Raw genomic sequence first — 18,042 nt, forward strand, 5'->3', positions numbered from 1 at the left:
TTAACATTGTTTACACCATCACAAGGCATTGCCTTGGCATCATTAACATTTGTTTTCAAAGATGACTTAAAAGATAAATTGTTTGAAACATCAGAAACAAGCTTCATCTTACTACCCGCTTTTCTCCTTTGTCTTTTCTTCTTTTTCTCAACTTTAGTGATCTTAGGTACTAATGACTTAGCTACCCATTTAGACTCACTAATCAAGCTCTTTCCACTTGTTGGATTGGCACTAAGAAGATTAGAATGAGAGTTTTGAAGCACTTATATCTTTTTAGACTCTTTTGAAGGTGCAGAAACTTCTTGTTTCTTAGGTTTATCGTGAGAAAACCAGCCATATCTATCCCTATATCTAGTTGCACCATTTGTAGTATCCCTAGTTAGCAAGACAGAGCTAGTCCTAGACACTTTAGAAATTGAACTAGAATGAGAGCTAGACGAAGAAACATTTAAATTGATCACCAGAAGTTTCACTTTGTTGTATTTGATTTTGGGAATGGTCTCAACTTGTTTGGTTTTAACATGCTTTTCCGGGGTAGGACACTTTGTTTTTAACTTATTGATTCTTGGTTTGGTGACAGTCTTTGGTTCAGTCTTGATGAGTTTGGAAATAACCCGTTTCTTTGAATAATATGAAGTTGGAGCTTTGAAAAACGATTTTGGAGATTCCTCTTTTGATTTAACTTTGATTTTAGTAGATTCAATCTTTTTCTCAGTTTCAGAATCAAAAACATATTCTCCCTCCATGAATTTATCAAAATCATTTTTGGTGAATGGTGAAACTGGAGAGATTTTTGAAAAATCAAGAGTCTTGTTTTCCAACTTCACACTATTGGTAATCTCAGGAATGAAATCAACATGAACTGACACATCTTTGGTTTCACAAGAAAATTGAGTAGAAGTATCAACACCTATACTAGCACAAAGCTTAGGGTGAACAACTAACTCTTCAGGAAACTCACAAGTGAAAAACCTAAAGTAGTACCATATCAAAACTAAACTATGCGCAAGTTCGTCATAAGATAAATCAGATTGCACATAATCATCAGCTATTACAGTAGCAGCATTTTGACATGAACACTCAAGAGAATCAGTCAAGGTTTGGGTGGAGGAAACAGTAGATGAAACACAAGTAGTCTGAGTGGAATGGTCTACTAAAAGACTGAAATCAGTTTGAGTAGAAACATTAACACAAACTTTCTTGATATCAACAACAACTGATTCATTCTTTGAATTCGGTTTTTGAGACTGTAGATTATTAATAAATTTTTGTTAAGATTCCACCTTTTGTTGTAAACCTTCTATTTGTTTTTCCAAAAATGTGGATGGAACATACAATTTAGTTGGTTTAGGTGGGGAAACGACAGATTCTTGGTTTTGAAAATTAGATGCAATCTCTTCTAATTCAAAAATTGATGACTTTTTCGTTTCGTAAGAAGTATTGATGGCATCATAATTAATCAAAAATTTATTGTTTTGAATTTTCTCAACTTCATCAGTCTCAAATTCGTCATCCAATGGACGAATGAATTGTTGAACCATACCAAGTCTTAAAAACTTTTCATCATACAAGGGTTCGATCTTGTCTTTGGCTTTTTGCAATGGAGTGATATTCTCAAATCCCAACCCAAAAAGAAGTTCTGATCTATCAATCTTTGACTTATTGAAATAGGCAGTGAAATCCAAAAGAGGGTTTTGTTCAACTTTGTACAACTTTTCTTGATAGAAAAGTATATTCTTTTTATGTTCCTCAATTTGTCTTTCAAGATTTTCAATCTTAATGCCTTTTAAAAAACAGTTATGATTTAAATCAGAAACTTTTCTTTCAAGTTCAATTGTTTTTGGTGTAGCTTCTTGAAGCTTCTTATTCAGAATATCAACATCCATTTGTTTCGCATTTGCACGAAGCCATTCATTGGTCTTTTGAACTTCAAGATCTTGATTGGCTTTTTCAAGATGAAGAATGGTCTTTTCTAAATTATGACACTTTTCCAATAACTTAGAGTCAGGAGACGCATTCATTTCACATTCTTTAACCAACATTTGTTCTTTATAATTTTGAAATTCTTGTTTCATAGCATCATACTCAAAAAGTAGTTTAGAATTTTCTTCAAGAAGTTTTGTGTACTCCCTTTTTGAAAATAAAATGCTATTTTTCAATTTCTTGTTTTTGTTGGCTAAAGAAGTGTAATGATTCGTCAAGTTTGATAAGGCAATTCTATAAGACTCTTTATCCTTAATTGATGAAAAAGTAGAGTCGAGATTTACCTCATCATCGGGATATTCCTCGTCAGTGTTGTCAGTCTCCATCACTTTGTCTTTGTTCAACCTTGCCATGAAACATATATTGGCAAACAGATCTTCCTCTTCATCATTAGTCAGTAAAAGTCACTTGTCATCTTCAGCAATCAAGGCTTGACCGGCTTCAACTTGCTTTGCCAGGAGCATCTTCTGCTTGTAGTATTCATAATTCTTCTTGCGAGGCAGCTTGCAATTCACAGCAAAATGACCAGGAATTCCACAGTTGTAACACTTTTTGTCAGATGTCTTTTCTTTATCCACGATTTATTTCTCAGTTTCTGTTTTCTTGTCTCTTTTCTTGAAACCAGTTGTTTCACCTTGTTCAAAACTCTTGTGATGATATTGTTCCTTCTTTGGAAATGCACTTGTTGATGAAGTTCAAAGATTGTTGTTAGTTGGCCTCGCTTTGAAATATTTTTTCTTGAAATGCTTAGTCACAGCGGCAAGAGCTTGGTAGAATTCATCAGGAACACCATCTCTTGTTGCCAAGTAATCTTCACCCTCCTCATCAGACGAAGAAACAACGGTCATTTGTCTTTTAAGAGCCTTAGAAACCTTTCGTTTAACAACCAATGCCAAAGGATCAGTAGATACAACTTCTGGCATTTTGTTGAGTGAATATTTGCTTAGAACTCGTGGCTCATTCAACTTGAAAGATTCATAAAGAGTATAAATGGTGAATTTGGTCAGATCTTGATGTTGTTTGATTTGAGTCCCATAATCTTCCCATTCGGGACCAAGTGCTTTGATAAATTTGATGTTCAGCTCAATCTCATCTTTCTTGACTTTGTTCTTTCTCAGTTCATTGATCACATTGCAAAATCTGTAGTAGACGGACTCAAGAGATTCATTTGGTGATTTCTGAAAATTGTCAAACTCAGTTAAGACATTTGTCAGTCGAATTGTTGAGGTTACATCAGAACCTTCCATTTGTCTAGCAACTTCATCCCAAATCTCCTTTGCTGTGTCATAAGAATCAACTGAGCCATAAATCTCATCAGGAAGTGCTTGATACAAGCATGATCTAGCTCTGTTGTCAGCAGCAGTACGATCTCTTTGTTCGGCATTCAAAAGATCAGGAGTCAAAATAGCACCGGTAGTAGGATGACGATGCATAGCAAGTCCATTGATGATTGAGTCTTTAAGCATGTGACCATTAGTCTGACGTTCCACATAATCCATGAACCTTTTCTTCCAAAGTCCATAATTACCACGATAAAGAACTGGTGGTCTTGTATCAGTGCCCAGAGACAATGCTTCACGAGTAGTCATTTGAAATTGATTTGAATTGAGAATTGAATTGATTTTTGAAGAAAATATGAAACTATGAAACGATCTAAATTGAAATGAAATGAAACGATCTGTATTGAAATGAAATGAGACGATCTGAATTGAAACGATCTAAATGTATGAATGAAACGATCTAACTTGAAACGATCTAAATTGAAATGGGAGTAATACAATTTAAAATTGAAACGATCTGTAGAATTTGAAGAAAAATTTTAAGTATTCTGAAATGATTTGGGCAGAGTTTTGGTATGAATTTAAATGAAATGAATTGAGCAAAACCAATCATGAAGATCGGTTACCTAAGAATATTATGATTCCCAAACACAACTCTTCACGAATTACTTAAACCAGATAATGTTCAAGTAAAACTTGAAACGATTTAAAAGAGATCGTTCTGGTCTCAAAGAAAACTGAAACGATCTAAAAGAGATCGTTTTGGTTTCTTTTCAGGATTTCTCAACAACTTGATTAATTTCAAGAAATTGAATTGACCAGAACCAATCCAAAGGATCAGTTAGCCACAATCAACTCTTCTCACCACAACCACACTTGTCAAAACGATCAAATTTGAATCGTTTTACAAGCCACACGACTGAAATGTATGTACTAAGGAAAGAAAAACTAAAACGATCTAAATGAGATCGTTTAGCTTCACACAGTCGTCTTCAACCTCTGAGAATGAACAACTCCATTGACGATTTTTAAAACTTCAATATCTTTTGATTTTCTGAGAATTGGAACATGAAACCACTTGCAAACAGTTTGTTTTCACCTCAGCAACGATCCAATTAACACAATTTAGCTTATAACACAACATAATTAAATCCCAAATTTTAGCGCCAAAAACTCAAAATCTGAACTTTTGATCCAGATCGAATTAGAACACGAAACTTGAGAGGATTATGTTATTAACTATGAGAAATCGATCGGTGAACAAACATTTGTGATTTTATGTGATTTGAGAGGTTATTATTGAATTTTCAGTGAGAGAAAAAAACGAATAGAAACAGGATGAAAACAGAATTAAAGGTGAATGTGTGATGATTTGTGATTGAATTCAGTTATGGATCGAGATCAGAATGATGTTTTCTCTGATACCACATGTATCAACATGATTTTATCATTTGAATTCACAACAACAATGGCGTTTGGTTAGTGTGTGTGTTCTTGGTGTTTGTGTGTGTTTTTAGAGAGAATTTGGATCAAGAGTGTGTTATTCAGGTGTAGTGGTATGAGAATTGTTCAAAAGTTTAGCCAGAGTTATGATTTCTAAGGAATTGAGGGCTATTTATAGTCTAAACTAACCACCTATGCTAATTATCACAATTAGCCCCTCAACCTTAGAAATCATCAACTCATGATTTAACAACAAGTAAGTCCATAATTTAAATTACAATGTATCACTATTTTTGGATTTCTAACATGTATTCTCTCCAGAATGAAGTTCAAATTGAAAATGGCCTTGTCTACGAAGTTCTGGAGATTTAACTTTGCTTTAGTCCTTGATGAAGATGGATCATGTGGTTGCACAAAGATAATAGATCTCCACATGTCAAATAAATATGATTCAGCAAGATCAACATCTACTGTGAGAGCATGAGTAAGAGGATGATTGTGGAAGATTGCTGAAATGATTGGAAAGCCGGGTGCATTGAAAGGATCATTCAGATATCTATTATTTCTCATATTGATGGAATTTCCGGCTTTGAGAATTTCCTCAATCGATTCATTAATGGCAATCTCTTCATCATGTCTAACCTCTTCTTGATGATCCATTATTTTTTATAATTTTCTGTTTTTAAGACATAAAACTTTTAATACACACAAAAATAATATTTGAATAGCAAATAACAAGGTTCACACAAACAATTTATATAAGATACAAGGAGGTTCACAAAGGCGATCAACTCAGTGTATCCTTTATAAACCATTTGTTATGAGAAAATAAACAAAGAATAGTTAAATACATATTTTCCATATATAAGTTTACAAAGAAGTTCACAAAGGCGATCAATTCTTTGTACTCTTATATACTTTGATATGTATATAACTTTAAAAATAAGATATAATCATATAAGTATGATATATTTGAGAATAATAAGGAAGTACACAAAGGCGTTCGATTCCTCGTATTCCAAAATATATGACAATTATATGATTATACAAAACAGTTTGTCACACCACACAAGAATAAAAGTAAAATAAAACTTTGAAAGGAAAAAAAATATAGATCGTGTTAAAAGGAAATGATCTAAATTTAGATCGTTCTGAGTAAAACTCAGTTAAAAGGAAATGAAACGATCTAAATTTAGATCGTTTTGAAAGATTTAAAGAAAAATAATGAAGTATGGAAAACTGAAGATGAAACGATCTAATAGAGATTGTGTTAAACCTTTATTTGAGAAAAAGTTTAAGTATGGGAAAAAGGAAGTAAAACGATCTAAAAGAGATCGTTTTAAGTTTCTCATATGAAAGAAAAAAAATGTTAAGTATGGGAAAGAAAAAGTAAAACGATCTAAAAGAGATCGTTTTAGGTTTTAAAAAAACTTTTTGAAGTGAAGAAAAATGAAACGATCTAATTTAGATCGTTTTGGAAAAATTTTGAGAAAAATTTCGCTTCTTCTTTAAAGATTTTCTAACACTTAAAAATATAAAGTGAAATCAAATTCATGATCTCTCCTTACACTTAAAAGTATAAGATTTGAGCGAACCGAATTCATAAGAATTCAGTTACCCATCAATCGAATTCCAAACTTTCTTTCAAACCACACAGCGTTCAGACCCAAGAACGATCCAAATTAGATCGTTTTGGTCTTAGTCTCAAGGGATTAACAAAGAAATAACATGAAGTGAACAAAAAAGGTGAATGGTAAACTTATTTTACTTCCAAGTCGTTTAGAAATCAAAACGATCTAAATTTAGATCGTTTTAGAATCAAACAACTCTAAAATAAAATATCTTTGCCAAACACTTTTTCAGTTAGCCAAACATACATCTAAATTCACATTCAATGGATCAAACTGCAAATTGAGCATGGCATAACATTCATCGCTAGCCAAACTAACATTATCATTACACAACTTATCTAAACTGAAATGCATCAAACCTTTTAAACACACACTCTGATCATGTTTTTTTTTAAGAACAGGGGGGAAGGGTTTTTGAATTTTCAAAAACTTCAAATAAAGCATTTAAACATGTTGTAATCATTTACACATATCCTAAACATGTTTCTAATTCACACTATCAACACAGAAGTACTAACAGAAATGAGAAATTCAAGAAAAATTGAAAAATGAAATCTACATTCAATTCGAGATAGTACTTGTGGATGTGATTGAAATTTTATGATGTTATGGAAAGAAATGATCACAGAACGATTTGGAACAAAACCCTTAACTTCTTTTGATGATCAGCAACAAAAAGTTTTATGAAGATTTTTGGTGAGAGTGTTAGTGAGTTTACGGGTAAATGTGAATAGATAAGAAAGAAAAAATGATTTTTCCCTCCTTAAAGAGAAAAAAAAGGAAAATGGGTCGGGTCAGGCTGACTGGATCGGGTTTGGTTATCTGGGTCGGGTAAGGATTTGATTGGTATTGGGCTTAATTGTTTTTGTGCTTTTTCATATAACAGAATTCTTAAAACAATAATAAACAAAACAAAACAAACAAAATTATCTTTATGAGTTTTAAATTTTCTATTTTTATATTTTGTTTTTCTAAAATAATAATGAGTTTCTAATCAAATAGTACAAATACACAAACTCCCCCTCGCTTCATGAATTATCCTTTCTCTCTCCCTCAAACATTGCACGATATAAAAATATTGCACGTAAGCATAGCATCAATGTTTGACAGATAATGAATGAAATGAGAGAGATGGAGGATTTTTACAAAACATGCGGAGGCAAGTTAGCGTATTGGTAATGAGCACTTATTTGAGATGTTTTCTTTGAACAGAAACTCATTCCAGAATCATGTGTTGAATATCTTCCAAAGTGGAAATACGTAACACAGACCTTTATTACCTACAAAAAAATTAAGTTGTTTTTGGTACCCACTGTTGAATGGGTCCTTTTGGGTTAGAAAAATTGGTCATGGTATTGTTTGAAGATTTGGGATTCTGTTTCTTTGGAGTTTTGACAATGAACCAACCATACTGATCCCTATAACTAGTTATACCCTTAGATGTTTCTTTTGTGAGGAAAACTTGATTAGTTTTTGACATCTTGGATATTGAACTATGTTTAGAGATAGTTTTAAGAGCAGAGGTTCTAGAAACAGATGAAACATGAACCTCAATGGTGTTCTTACCTTTGACAGCTGGTGCAAGCTAACTTTTGGGTGAGTAAAATGAAGTTGGAGCAATCTTAGATTTAGATTCCTTCTTTGGTTCAACTTTAGGCTTTTTGAAAGAAAGTTGTTTAACTTCTTTTTCAATTTTTGATTGACTTTTTGATTGAGAACCAGTTTTGGTAGTCATCTTTTCAATCAATGCTTTTGCTTTAGCCTTAAGATTTTCAAGAATCTCAATTTTATGCTCTAAAGTCACTTTACTTTGGTCATTAGGTGTGATCACAGGGGTTTCAAAAGAAAGTACCTTTCTGACAGAAGCAAGACGTTTAGTCTTCAAAGCTTGAATTTTCTCTTCAATCTTGGAAAATGATGATAACATTGTTGTGGACATATCTTGAATTTCTTGAGAAGAGATGCTATCATCCTACAGTACTTTATTAGAATTCTCACTCCCATTGGATGGAGTGAAGCAATCATCAGAATTATGATTAGTTATCATATGGGTAGGGGTGGTCTCACTAACCTTTGGGGAATAATTTTGAGTTTTCAGATGTTCAATGACCTTTTGTTGAGACTCAACTTTTTGTTTTAGGGTTTCAATTTCTTTTTCCAATATGGTGGTTGGAATATAATTTATCAATCTTTGATTTATTGTAATAAGCAGTGAAATCCAAAAAAGGATTTTGTTCTATTTTGTAGATTTTCTCTTGGTAGAACAAAATGTTTGCTTTCAAATCCTCAACTTGTTTTTGAAGAGTTTCAATTTCAACTCCTTTGAGAAAACAAGAACTGTTTAAGTCAGAAATCTGTCTTTCATGTTTTTAACAATTTGGTCTCATATCTTTCATTTTGTTTGTGAGAAACTCAACATCTGCTTGTCTTGCATTTGCTCTTATCCATTCATTGGTTTTCTCAAGCTGTAAGGTCTCAATGGTTTACTTGTGTGAATGGACAGTCTTTTCAAGGTCTTGACATTTATTGGTTAAATGTGCATTGGGTGAAACAACTTGAGAACTGTTACTTGACAAATGCATTTCTTTCAAAGAGTCATAGTTAACTTTGAGAGCATCATGAGCTATTGAGAGTTGAGAAAAATCTTCGTTAAGTTTATCAAACTCTTGTTTAGCTATGTTCAAATTTGTTTTCAAAGTAAGATTTTGCTTTGTCAAAGTATCAGCAGTTGTTTGAAGAGAAAAGTAGTCAGTTTGAGTAAAAACTTGTACCTCTCTAGATGAAATGTCTGAATTGATGTTGATTGTTGTCATTTGAAATGATTGAATTACAACTTGAAAAACTTGATTTAGAAAATGAAACTAGAAATTTAAATCATTTTAGATTTTTGGAAAAAAATTTCTAAGTATTTAAAAAATGAAACTAGAACGATCTAAATTAGATCGTTTTAGAATCTTAAAAAATTTTCTAAGTGATGAAGAAGAAAGAAGAAAGAAAAAAATGAAATGTTCTAAAAGGAATCGTTTTGAGGAATTGTAAAAAAGAGTTAGAACGATCTAAATTTAGATCGTTTTAACAATTTTGGGTGAAAAATTTCTAAATATGAAAACTTTGAAAATTTGGGCAAAGTAACACAATGATTTGGAAGTTTTTGAGCAAAACCAATCTCAAGGAGATCAGTTACCCAAGGAAGTGTGTGATTCCCAATCACAACAACTTCAGAATCACGATCCACACACCACACAATTCACACAAAATTACACAAGCTAGAACGATCTAAATTAGATCGTTTTAACTTCAAAATGGCCTAAAAACTAGAACGATCTAAAAGAGATCGTTTTAGTTCCTCCAACAGAGATCGTTTTGGTATACCTGCACATACAAACATAACAGACACAATAGTCGGTTTTTGATACAAAATTGATCAATTCTCACTCAATTTTGAGAATTAGGATTTGATCCAAACATCAAAATGCTCAGAAAATGATCGCGCACAACCCTAAAAACAATTCCATATCTCAAATCAACTTAAGTGTGAAAATCAAATTTTGATCAAATTTTCTAAAGATTTGATTTTTAATCAAAACTTTGAATTTGATTTTGAAACTTAACAGGATGTTTTGAAATATGATTTGGAATGTATTTGTGAACAAAAACTTGAAAATTGAACAGAAATTGAATGTCAGTTGTTGAAGAACAGAAATGGCGGCAAAAATTTCTTTGAACACGAAGAAGAAGAAATTGAATAAAAAATTCAACGAATCTGTATTGAATTTGTTCTGGATCGTCAACAGATTGTTGTTCTGCTCTGATACCACATGTAATATAGCAGAAATCGTTCGTGTTCGGGTGCGGAAGTAAGGTGTATAACAATGGTGGAAGTGTGTGTGTTAGTGTGTGTATTGAGAGAGACGACCTGAGTGTGTGGAAAGCTTGGGAAATATTTTTATCAAAATGTGACTAAAGGTTACAAAGGTTAAGGCTTGAGGGGTATTTATACTCTAAGTAAATACATAAGCTCTCCCTCAACCTTATATTACATATACAAAATAACAAAGATAAGGAAATACAACTAAGCACTATTTTGAATTTCTAACATAAGTATATTGTGTTATCTAAATTTCAATAAATATATTTTGGTAAGTATAATTTAAAAAAAAATATTGTAATGTGTCTCTTACTCTACTTTCATATACGGTTTATACACCATTGGGAATGTTGGCTTCCTTAACGGAGAAAAAGTAACACCGTTATCGCAGGGCCAAAAAGTGTCAAGTTTAGGGGTCTTTTTTAGTAATTTTTCACTTTAAGGACGAAAAGTGCAAAACATAACAAGTTCAGGGACGAAAAATATAATTTTCTTGGAATAAAATAATGTATGTGCAATGTATGTAATTGAGCTTAGCTATGTGTTTTAGTGTGTGTTAATGGAGTTCGTGTGTGTGTAAGTGTTTGCAATATGCCAAGAGAGAAAGTGTGTGAGTTGAAAGATTGGATTGCATGAAATGTGTTAAGGTTACAATATTAAGCTATGGAGGGGGCTTTATATACTTCTATACAATTTACACTAGTCCCCCTTCCATACTTATGAGAAATACAAACAAACACAAAGTATTATAAACATACAAATCAACTACTAGAAGTTATATTTCTAACAATCTCCCCCTTAGTAGTGATTTGTCAAAATGTATCCGAGAGTCAACAGTCTTTATGCTCGAGTATTTGGTCTGTTTTCGTTTGGATGCCAGAACCAGTTGTCACCTTCAGGTTTATCTTCGGGGACCACCATGTTTGCTTCATAGTCTCTAGGAGGAATGTTATGTGGTCCCAAAACATTACTAGGTTCATACTTGATCCAGCATCCTCCCCTTTTTCTATCAACATACTTGGACTTCTTAACATTCTTTTCTTCCCTTATCATTTTAATACTCTCTCTGAAACCCAGTCTCTTATCAATCTTGCTAATTACCTTATCAAGTAGAGCTTTCTTTTGATCAGACTCTTCATCTTCAGACAAGCATAACAGCACATTCTTACAAAAATCCAGGGTTCCATCAGAGTAAGAAACAAGGTCGCACATTTTAACAAAGATCTTTTTCTTTCCGCTGTTAAGAAATATTACTCCAAGTGTTGGTTTCTTGATAACATGACCAATATTCAGCCTTTCTATATCTTCTGTGTAAAGACTTTGATCTGGATACGGAACATTAATCTTCCTCTTAACCAACTCAAACCCAATCTAAAAATCTTCCAATGATGCATGTTGAATAACGTTGGACATGTATCTCTTCACGGCATCAAAGGCAATAAGATCTTCACGATACCTTTGAATAGCATTCACATAGTGGTTGTAGAGGAAAATTATGTCATCAACCGGCAAAAGTTTGAAGTGAGCTTCATTGAATCTATATATCAAGCCGTTTTCTCTCTTGACATGAAAACAAGGTATAGAGATGTGAGTCTTTCTAATCAAGATCACTCTGATCAGCACCACAATCCTGAACTTTCTCTGATCTTCAAGGATATTTGGATTGTAGCTATCAGCAAGTTTAAGGAGAGATCTGTATTCTTCAACTTGTTTTGGATTCTTAAACTTGTGCATAGCGGCAAATTCTGGTCTTCCTACTTTGACAACCTTAGTAGCTCCGCAGAAGATCGAAAATGCTCTTTCCTCCAAAAATCTTGACTTGATTGCAGCTTGTTTTGGCTTAATGCAAAGTGCAACCATTCTTGCTTGATCTCTGAGAAAGTACCCCCTATTCACAAAGTTCCATTGTTCTTCAATTAGTTCTGCAGGGAAGTAGTCTGGAAATGGTTCTTCTTCAGATATGATAGCTTCTCTTAAAACTTGTTTAAAGGTTAACTTCTTAAGATCTTGAGAGACAGCTTCAGGAGTTTTTCTTAGCTCATCAAACCCTTCAAAATCATTGAAAGAATATTGCTTCGGAGTTGACACAGATGGAATTGTTGACTCTTCAGTTGCATTTCTGCCTGAAGGACCAATTGTAAAATAGTCAAGATCATCGAATTTTTCAAACACTGGTTCATCAGTAGATCTTTGAGTCTCTACAAATTTCGGAACACTCAACACAATGTTGTCTTTGATTGCTTCTGCGTCTGCCTCTCCTTCAGCAAATTCAATTAAAGCCTCATCTACTATATCTTCATCAAGAATCTCTTCTTCCTCTTCTCCTTCAATCTCTCCCATTCCAAACACGTCTTCTAATCTTTTCCTTATTTCAACCCTATACTCAGCATTCTCAACTTCTTCAATATTCAAACCAAGTTATGTCCACATTTCATTAGATTTAGCTCTACATTTAGCTAATCTTTCCAATTCAGCCCGATCTTCAATTCCTTCTTCTTGTCCACCTTCATTCCTTCCCCCCATCTCTACATCAACACTGGTTTCTTCAACTCTCGCCGAAGTATCATCAACATTAGCTTGACCATCTCCTTAGGTTTCCCCCTCGGGGTGATCATCTGAATCAGGATCATCCCGTCTCGTAGAAACCGAGGCCGGTCGGCAAGACTCTAGAGCAATTAATCTTAGTTCGAAAGCAGCAAGTTTGGCATCATATTCAGCCTTCTGAGTTTGTACTTGATCTTTCAAAGCTTGGACTTGTCGTGCATGCTTAAATTCTCTATCCCTCAACTCCAAAGCATTCAATACTCCCCTATCAATCATGTTAATGCAATCACCTTCAGACCTCAAGATTTGTAATAAATGATTGCATGTGTTGTCTTTTTTTTGTTGGTTAGAAGTTGATGAAGTTTGTTGGGGTGTTTGTGTTGTTTGAAGTTGTTTTTCTAAAGATGGTGGAACCAACCTGGAGGTTGTTGGCACACTTGTGGTGTGACCTAAACTAGCTGAAGCTGTTTCAGGATTTCCTGCAGATCCTTGGGGTAAACCCTCACTAGCAGTTTCAGATTCATTGGCTTCACAACCAAAATCAAGTTGTGTCCTAGACTGTGATAAATCACTGTCCGGGACTTGTTGTTGGGTAACACCATTCACAACACCGAGGTCACTGAGAATGCCCATTAATACAGTCTCAGGTTGATCCTGAGAAACAGCAGTGTCACCTTGGCGTTCATACTGTCTCTCAATCTCGGTTTGAGAACTGTTACCTGCGGCTAAAGCTGGCATGATGTTAGCTAAGGCAGGACTTACAAGCTGTCCTAGAGGGTCACACAAAGTGGGTCCCTCTCTGCTTGTTCCGGCATTAGTACTAAACTGAGCATGCAGGTCCGTGTCCCTAGGAGATCTAGACTCAAGTGTACGAACTGAAGGCGAGAGGTGGGGCTGGTCCTCTCTTATTTCAATACTCTCATCCTCCAAATGAGGAGAGTGTGGTGAGCATGGTTGTTCCCCGTGTATTTGTGAGACTAACTCCTGTTGTGAGGAGTCAGAATGGTTAGGAGAGTTTTCTACATGCAAGAGTAGGGAGCTCTCGACTTCTACCCTAGGGTTGTCATCCCGGATAGACTCATTTGTTTCATTTGTTGGAGGGCAAACGTTTTCTTTACGCCCTTGTCCTAGCCCAAACCACTCAACCTCTCCAGTATTTTCAATTCCTCCCTCATTCCCTCATTGTTCCTCCGGCACAACTTCATCTCCAGTGCCTTGATCCTCAGTATGTACATCCGATATCACACTTGCAATGGTTTGTGTGATATGAACATCATCAAAATCCATCGAGGTACCAAAAGATTGATCAATATTAACTGTACCCGACTCCTCTCCTTACAAACTAAAAGATGAAGCAAAATGTCTCTTATTGTGCTTCATCTTGGTGATTTTTAACACACCAGATTTGGATTTAATCCTTCGAGCTTGCATCTTTAATCTTCTCCCAGGAATTGGAGGAGGAATATTTGATGTTGGTTCAAGAATTGTTGACAATTGCGGTGGAGAAAGAATTGGTGGAATTGGAGAAGAAATAGAAGGAAGTGGTGTAGAAGGTGTTGTTGGAATTGATGGTGTAGATTGTGATGGTGGTGGTGGTGTTGTTTGAGAAGATGTGATATTGGGTGTGATGGGAGATTCAAATGACACTCTTTTTGTTTTTCTCCTTTGTTGCTCAACAGTCCCCTTTCCTTTGTCCCCCCCCCCTTTTTTTTTCCTTTTGTAATCCTAGGACCCTCACTTGGCGACCTATGCATAGTTGGGGTAGGAGTCTGTCGGCTTTCAGACCCCGTAACTGTGTCTAACCACTCTCTATAACTCCTAAGATGGGGACGGTTAGCCGGTACAAGATTAAGCAAAAATGGAGGAATAGGAAATGGTTTAGCAACATCACTCCCTGTACCTCTTAGATTTGACTTATACATCGCAATGACACATTTGAAGTTGTCATCTAAATTGGGAATAATATCGGTGGAATCAAGAACATCTTCAATTATTAGAGTGAAAAATCTGATGTATGGAATGTACTTTCTTTCTTGCCCATCTTTAGCCTTCACTACTTGAGCCATTTTCTCCCAGATGATCTTTGCATAATCACACTCCATATTGTGAGTGACTGCATAGTATAATGACAAAGAATGTTTTGTCATAGCATCAATTCCTTTCTGAGAAGGCATCAAGCATGTATTCAGTACATTGTACATTGTGTGCCACAATGTAGCCACATTCATCCTTTTAAAATCTCTCAATGAAGACAACTCTCCTTCATATCCCAGTGCTTGAATTGCATTCAACATTTCTTCTACTGAAGGTAGTTTTACATATACTTCATATTCAGGGAATCCCAATATAGCTCTGAATTGTTCCAAGTTGAACTTGTACAAGTAAAATTTTCCTTATGATTCCAGAGTATATTGAAAGAAGTCTTCTGATTTCTTTCTCTTATCAGCGTTGATGTACTCAATAGATTCCCACAAATCGAAAACATATTTCTCTGGAACTATAGCACCATTAGTGAGAGCTATGTTCAATGGATGATGATTAAGAATCTCAGTGATGATTGGGAATTTGGATGCAAATGGTATATGTAAAGCTTGATTAGCTTGCATCTTCATTGAGGTGTGCTTCTTCAAACATTGTCATCTTTTTATGATTTTTAAGAAAAGCCTGAAATAAAACCAAATTGACCAACATTGACCAGAAAACAACTTTAGACACCACTCAAAGAAATATACACATTAGAACAACTTGGACACATTATTTTCACAAACACAATGTTTCGTACATATATTAAGTATGAGACAACAATGTTGGTCGGATGGTTTGACATCTTGTGCTTTATGAGGTCGAGAGTTCGAGCCTCTCTCACCCCATTCTTATTTTCTAAGGGAGTTTTGGTGGAATTTAGAAAACCCTAATTCTCTCTCACCTATGGCGATTCTGTTCTTCTTCTTTTTTCCCTGATTTCGATCTTAATTGCCTTGTAGATATGTCCCTCTCACAATCTGCGTTTCCTTTTGGTTATGTGGATTGTTGAAGTGCAGGTCTGGGGTGGTTTAATTTCGTTTTTAGAGTTTTATTTTCTTCTTTTCGTCTGCTCTTCTCCTAGTTTCGACTCTTGTTAATTAGGGAGGTTTTGATCGCGGCTAACGAGATTAGTTCAGCTATATCTATTGAATCTTCTTAATTGATTTAGACTTCGTTGCTGTGGAGCAGGGTTTGGTGTTAGGGTTTTTTGTTTCTTTGGTTGCTGTTCTTCACGTAGTATACCAGAATTGTTTTCTTTCGCTTCTTGTGTCTGCATGGTTTAACGAGTTATGGAGGGATCGAATACTGCTGCTAGAGGCTTTGTCCCTAGTGGTGGATTAGCAAGTAAAGTTAAGAGAATTGATGGTAAAACGATGGCTCCGGTGAGAGGTATCCTGAAAAACCCTAACCCTAAAAAAGGGTCGGGATCCAAGGATGCTAAGAAAGATGACGTAGCTGTGGATGGTAGTGGTCATAGTGGGGACAATAAGGGTGTGACTGGTGGTAAGACCAGTCAGGCTACTTCGGTGCCTTTGGCGAAAACCAATAATGATAGTGTGGGCAATAATGAAGAGGTTGATGAATATGGTTTTGTTAAGGGTATGCCAAGAACAGCTGATGACAAATTAGTACATCAACTAGGTCATGAGGAGGTTTCAAATAAAGATGCTAAGGATGGTCATGCAATGGGGGATCATAGCAAGAAAATGGATGAACTAGTGAGTTCTGAGGTGGATGCTGTTAGTGATTCTAATCAAGGTGCATTTGTTGATGCTAATAAGGGTCAATCTTATGCAGCGAAACTTAAGGTTGGCTCGACTAAACAAGTGGTAAATTTTAGGAAAATTGTGAGTATGGTTACACATGAAGATGTTGATGTGGTGTTGCCAAAAGAATCGGTCCGAATCGTACAAGATAAGTTTGCTAACACCATTGTAGGTTATTTTCTTGGTACAAGGCTTGCATATCCAATTCTAGAATACTTTGTTAAATCAATTTGGGCTAAATTTGGGTTACAAAAGGTAATGATGAATGCAGAGGGATTTTTCTTTTTTAAGTTCTCGGATAAGCAAGGGGTACAAAATGTTCTTGATGGAGGACCATGGGTGATTCGAAATATGCCTTTATTTTTAAAGACCTGGTCTCCTTCAGCGAAATTGAAGAAAGAGGAAATAAAGGAGATAGCAGTGTGGATTAAGATTCATAACGTTCCAATTGCAGCTTATTCGGAAGATGGCCTTAGTATGCTTGCTTCCAAATTAGGTAATCCTAAATTGCTAGACTCTTATACGACTTCTATGTGTACTGGATCATGGGGATGGAGTAGTTATGCTAGAGAACTAATAGAAATTTTAGCTGATAATGAATTTAAAGAGTTATCCATAGCTATTCCTAATTTGGAAAGAGAAGGTTATACAAAGCAAACCATGAAGGTCGAATATGAGTGGAGACCACCTAGATGTGCTCATTGTTGTATCTTTGGTCACCAAAATAATGAATGTCCTGATCAGGTCCGTAATGTTAAGCAAAAAGCCAAGGTGGATGAGGATGGATTTATTGAGGTGACGAATCGGAAAAAAGGGCAAAATAAGGGGGGAATTAATCTGAATAAGCAAAAACCAAGATTTGAGTATCGTCCTATAAACAAACAGAAACCTGTAGTGGATAAACCGAGTACATCAGGAGCAGGGGGGACGGAGAAATTGGTCAGCTTTTTGAACCTGGGGATGGCAAAACTCAAACACAAGATGTTTCTAGAAAACGAGAAAGTAGCTCAGGCTGAGGGGGCAAGCACTCCCGGTAATGCAGGTTTAAATGGGTAGTTTACCTTCCTGGAATATTAGGGGGCTGAACCGCTCGCTAAAACAAAAGGAGGTTCGCCAGGTAGTGTTAGATAATTATCTTAATGTTTGCGCCATTATTGAGTCCCATGTTGATGTCTCTAAGCTGTTTAATGTATGCAAAAAGATATGTCGTTCTTGGGATTGGACCTCTAATGGTTCTTTATGCTCTAAAGGGACGAGAATCATTATTGGCTGGAATGTTGAGGTTGTTGATGTCATGGTTATTTCACAAACTGATCAGGTAATTCATGTACAAGTTATCTTTAAGGAGGATAAAAAGTCTCTTTTTTGCTCGTTTGTGTATACTGATAATAATTATAGGAAAAGAAGAGATTTGTGGCAGAATTTGTGTGTGCATAAAGCTTTTGTTCATCAAAATCCTTGGGTTCTTATGGGGGATTTTAATTCTACGCTTAATTTGGAAG

This window comes from Erigeron canadensis, chromosome 1, assembly GCF_010389155.1.
Source record: "Erigeron canadensis isolate Cc75 chromosome 1, C_canadensis_v1, whole genome shotgun sequence".
NCBI lineage: Eukaryota > Viridiplantae > Streptophyta > Magnoliopsida > Asterales > Asteraceae > Erigeron > Erigeron canadensis.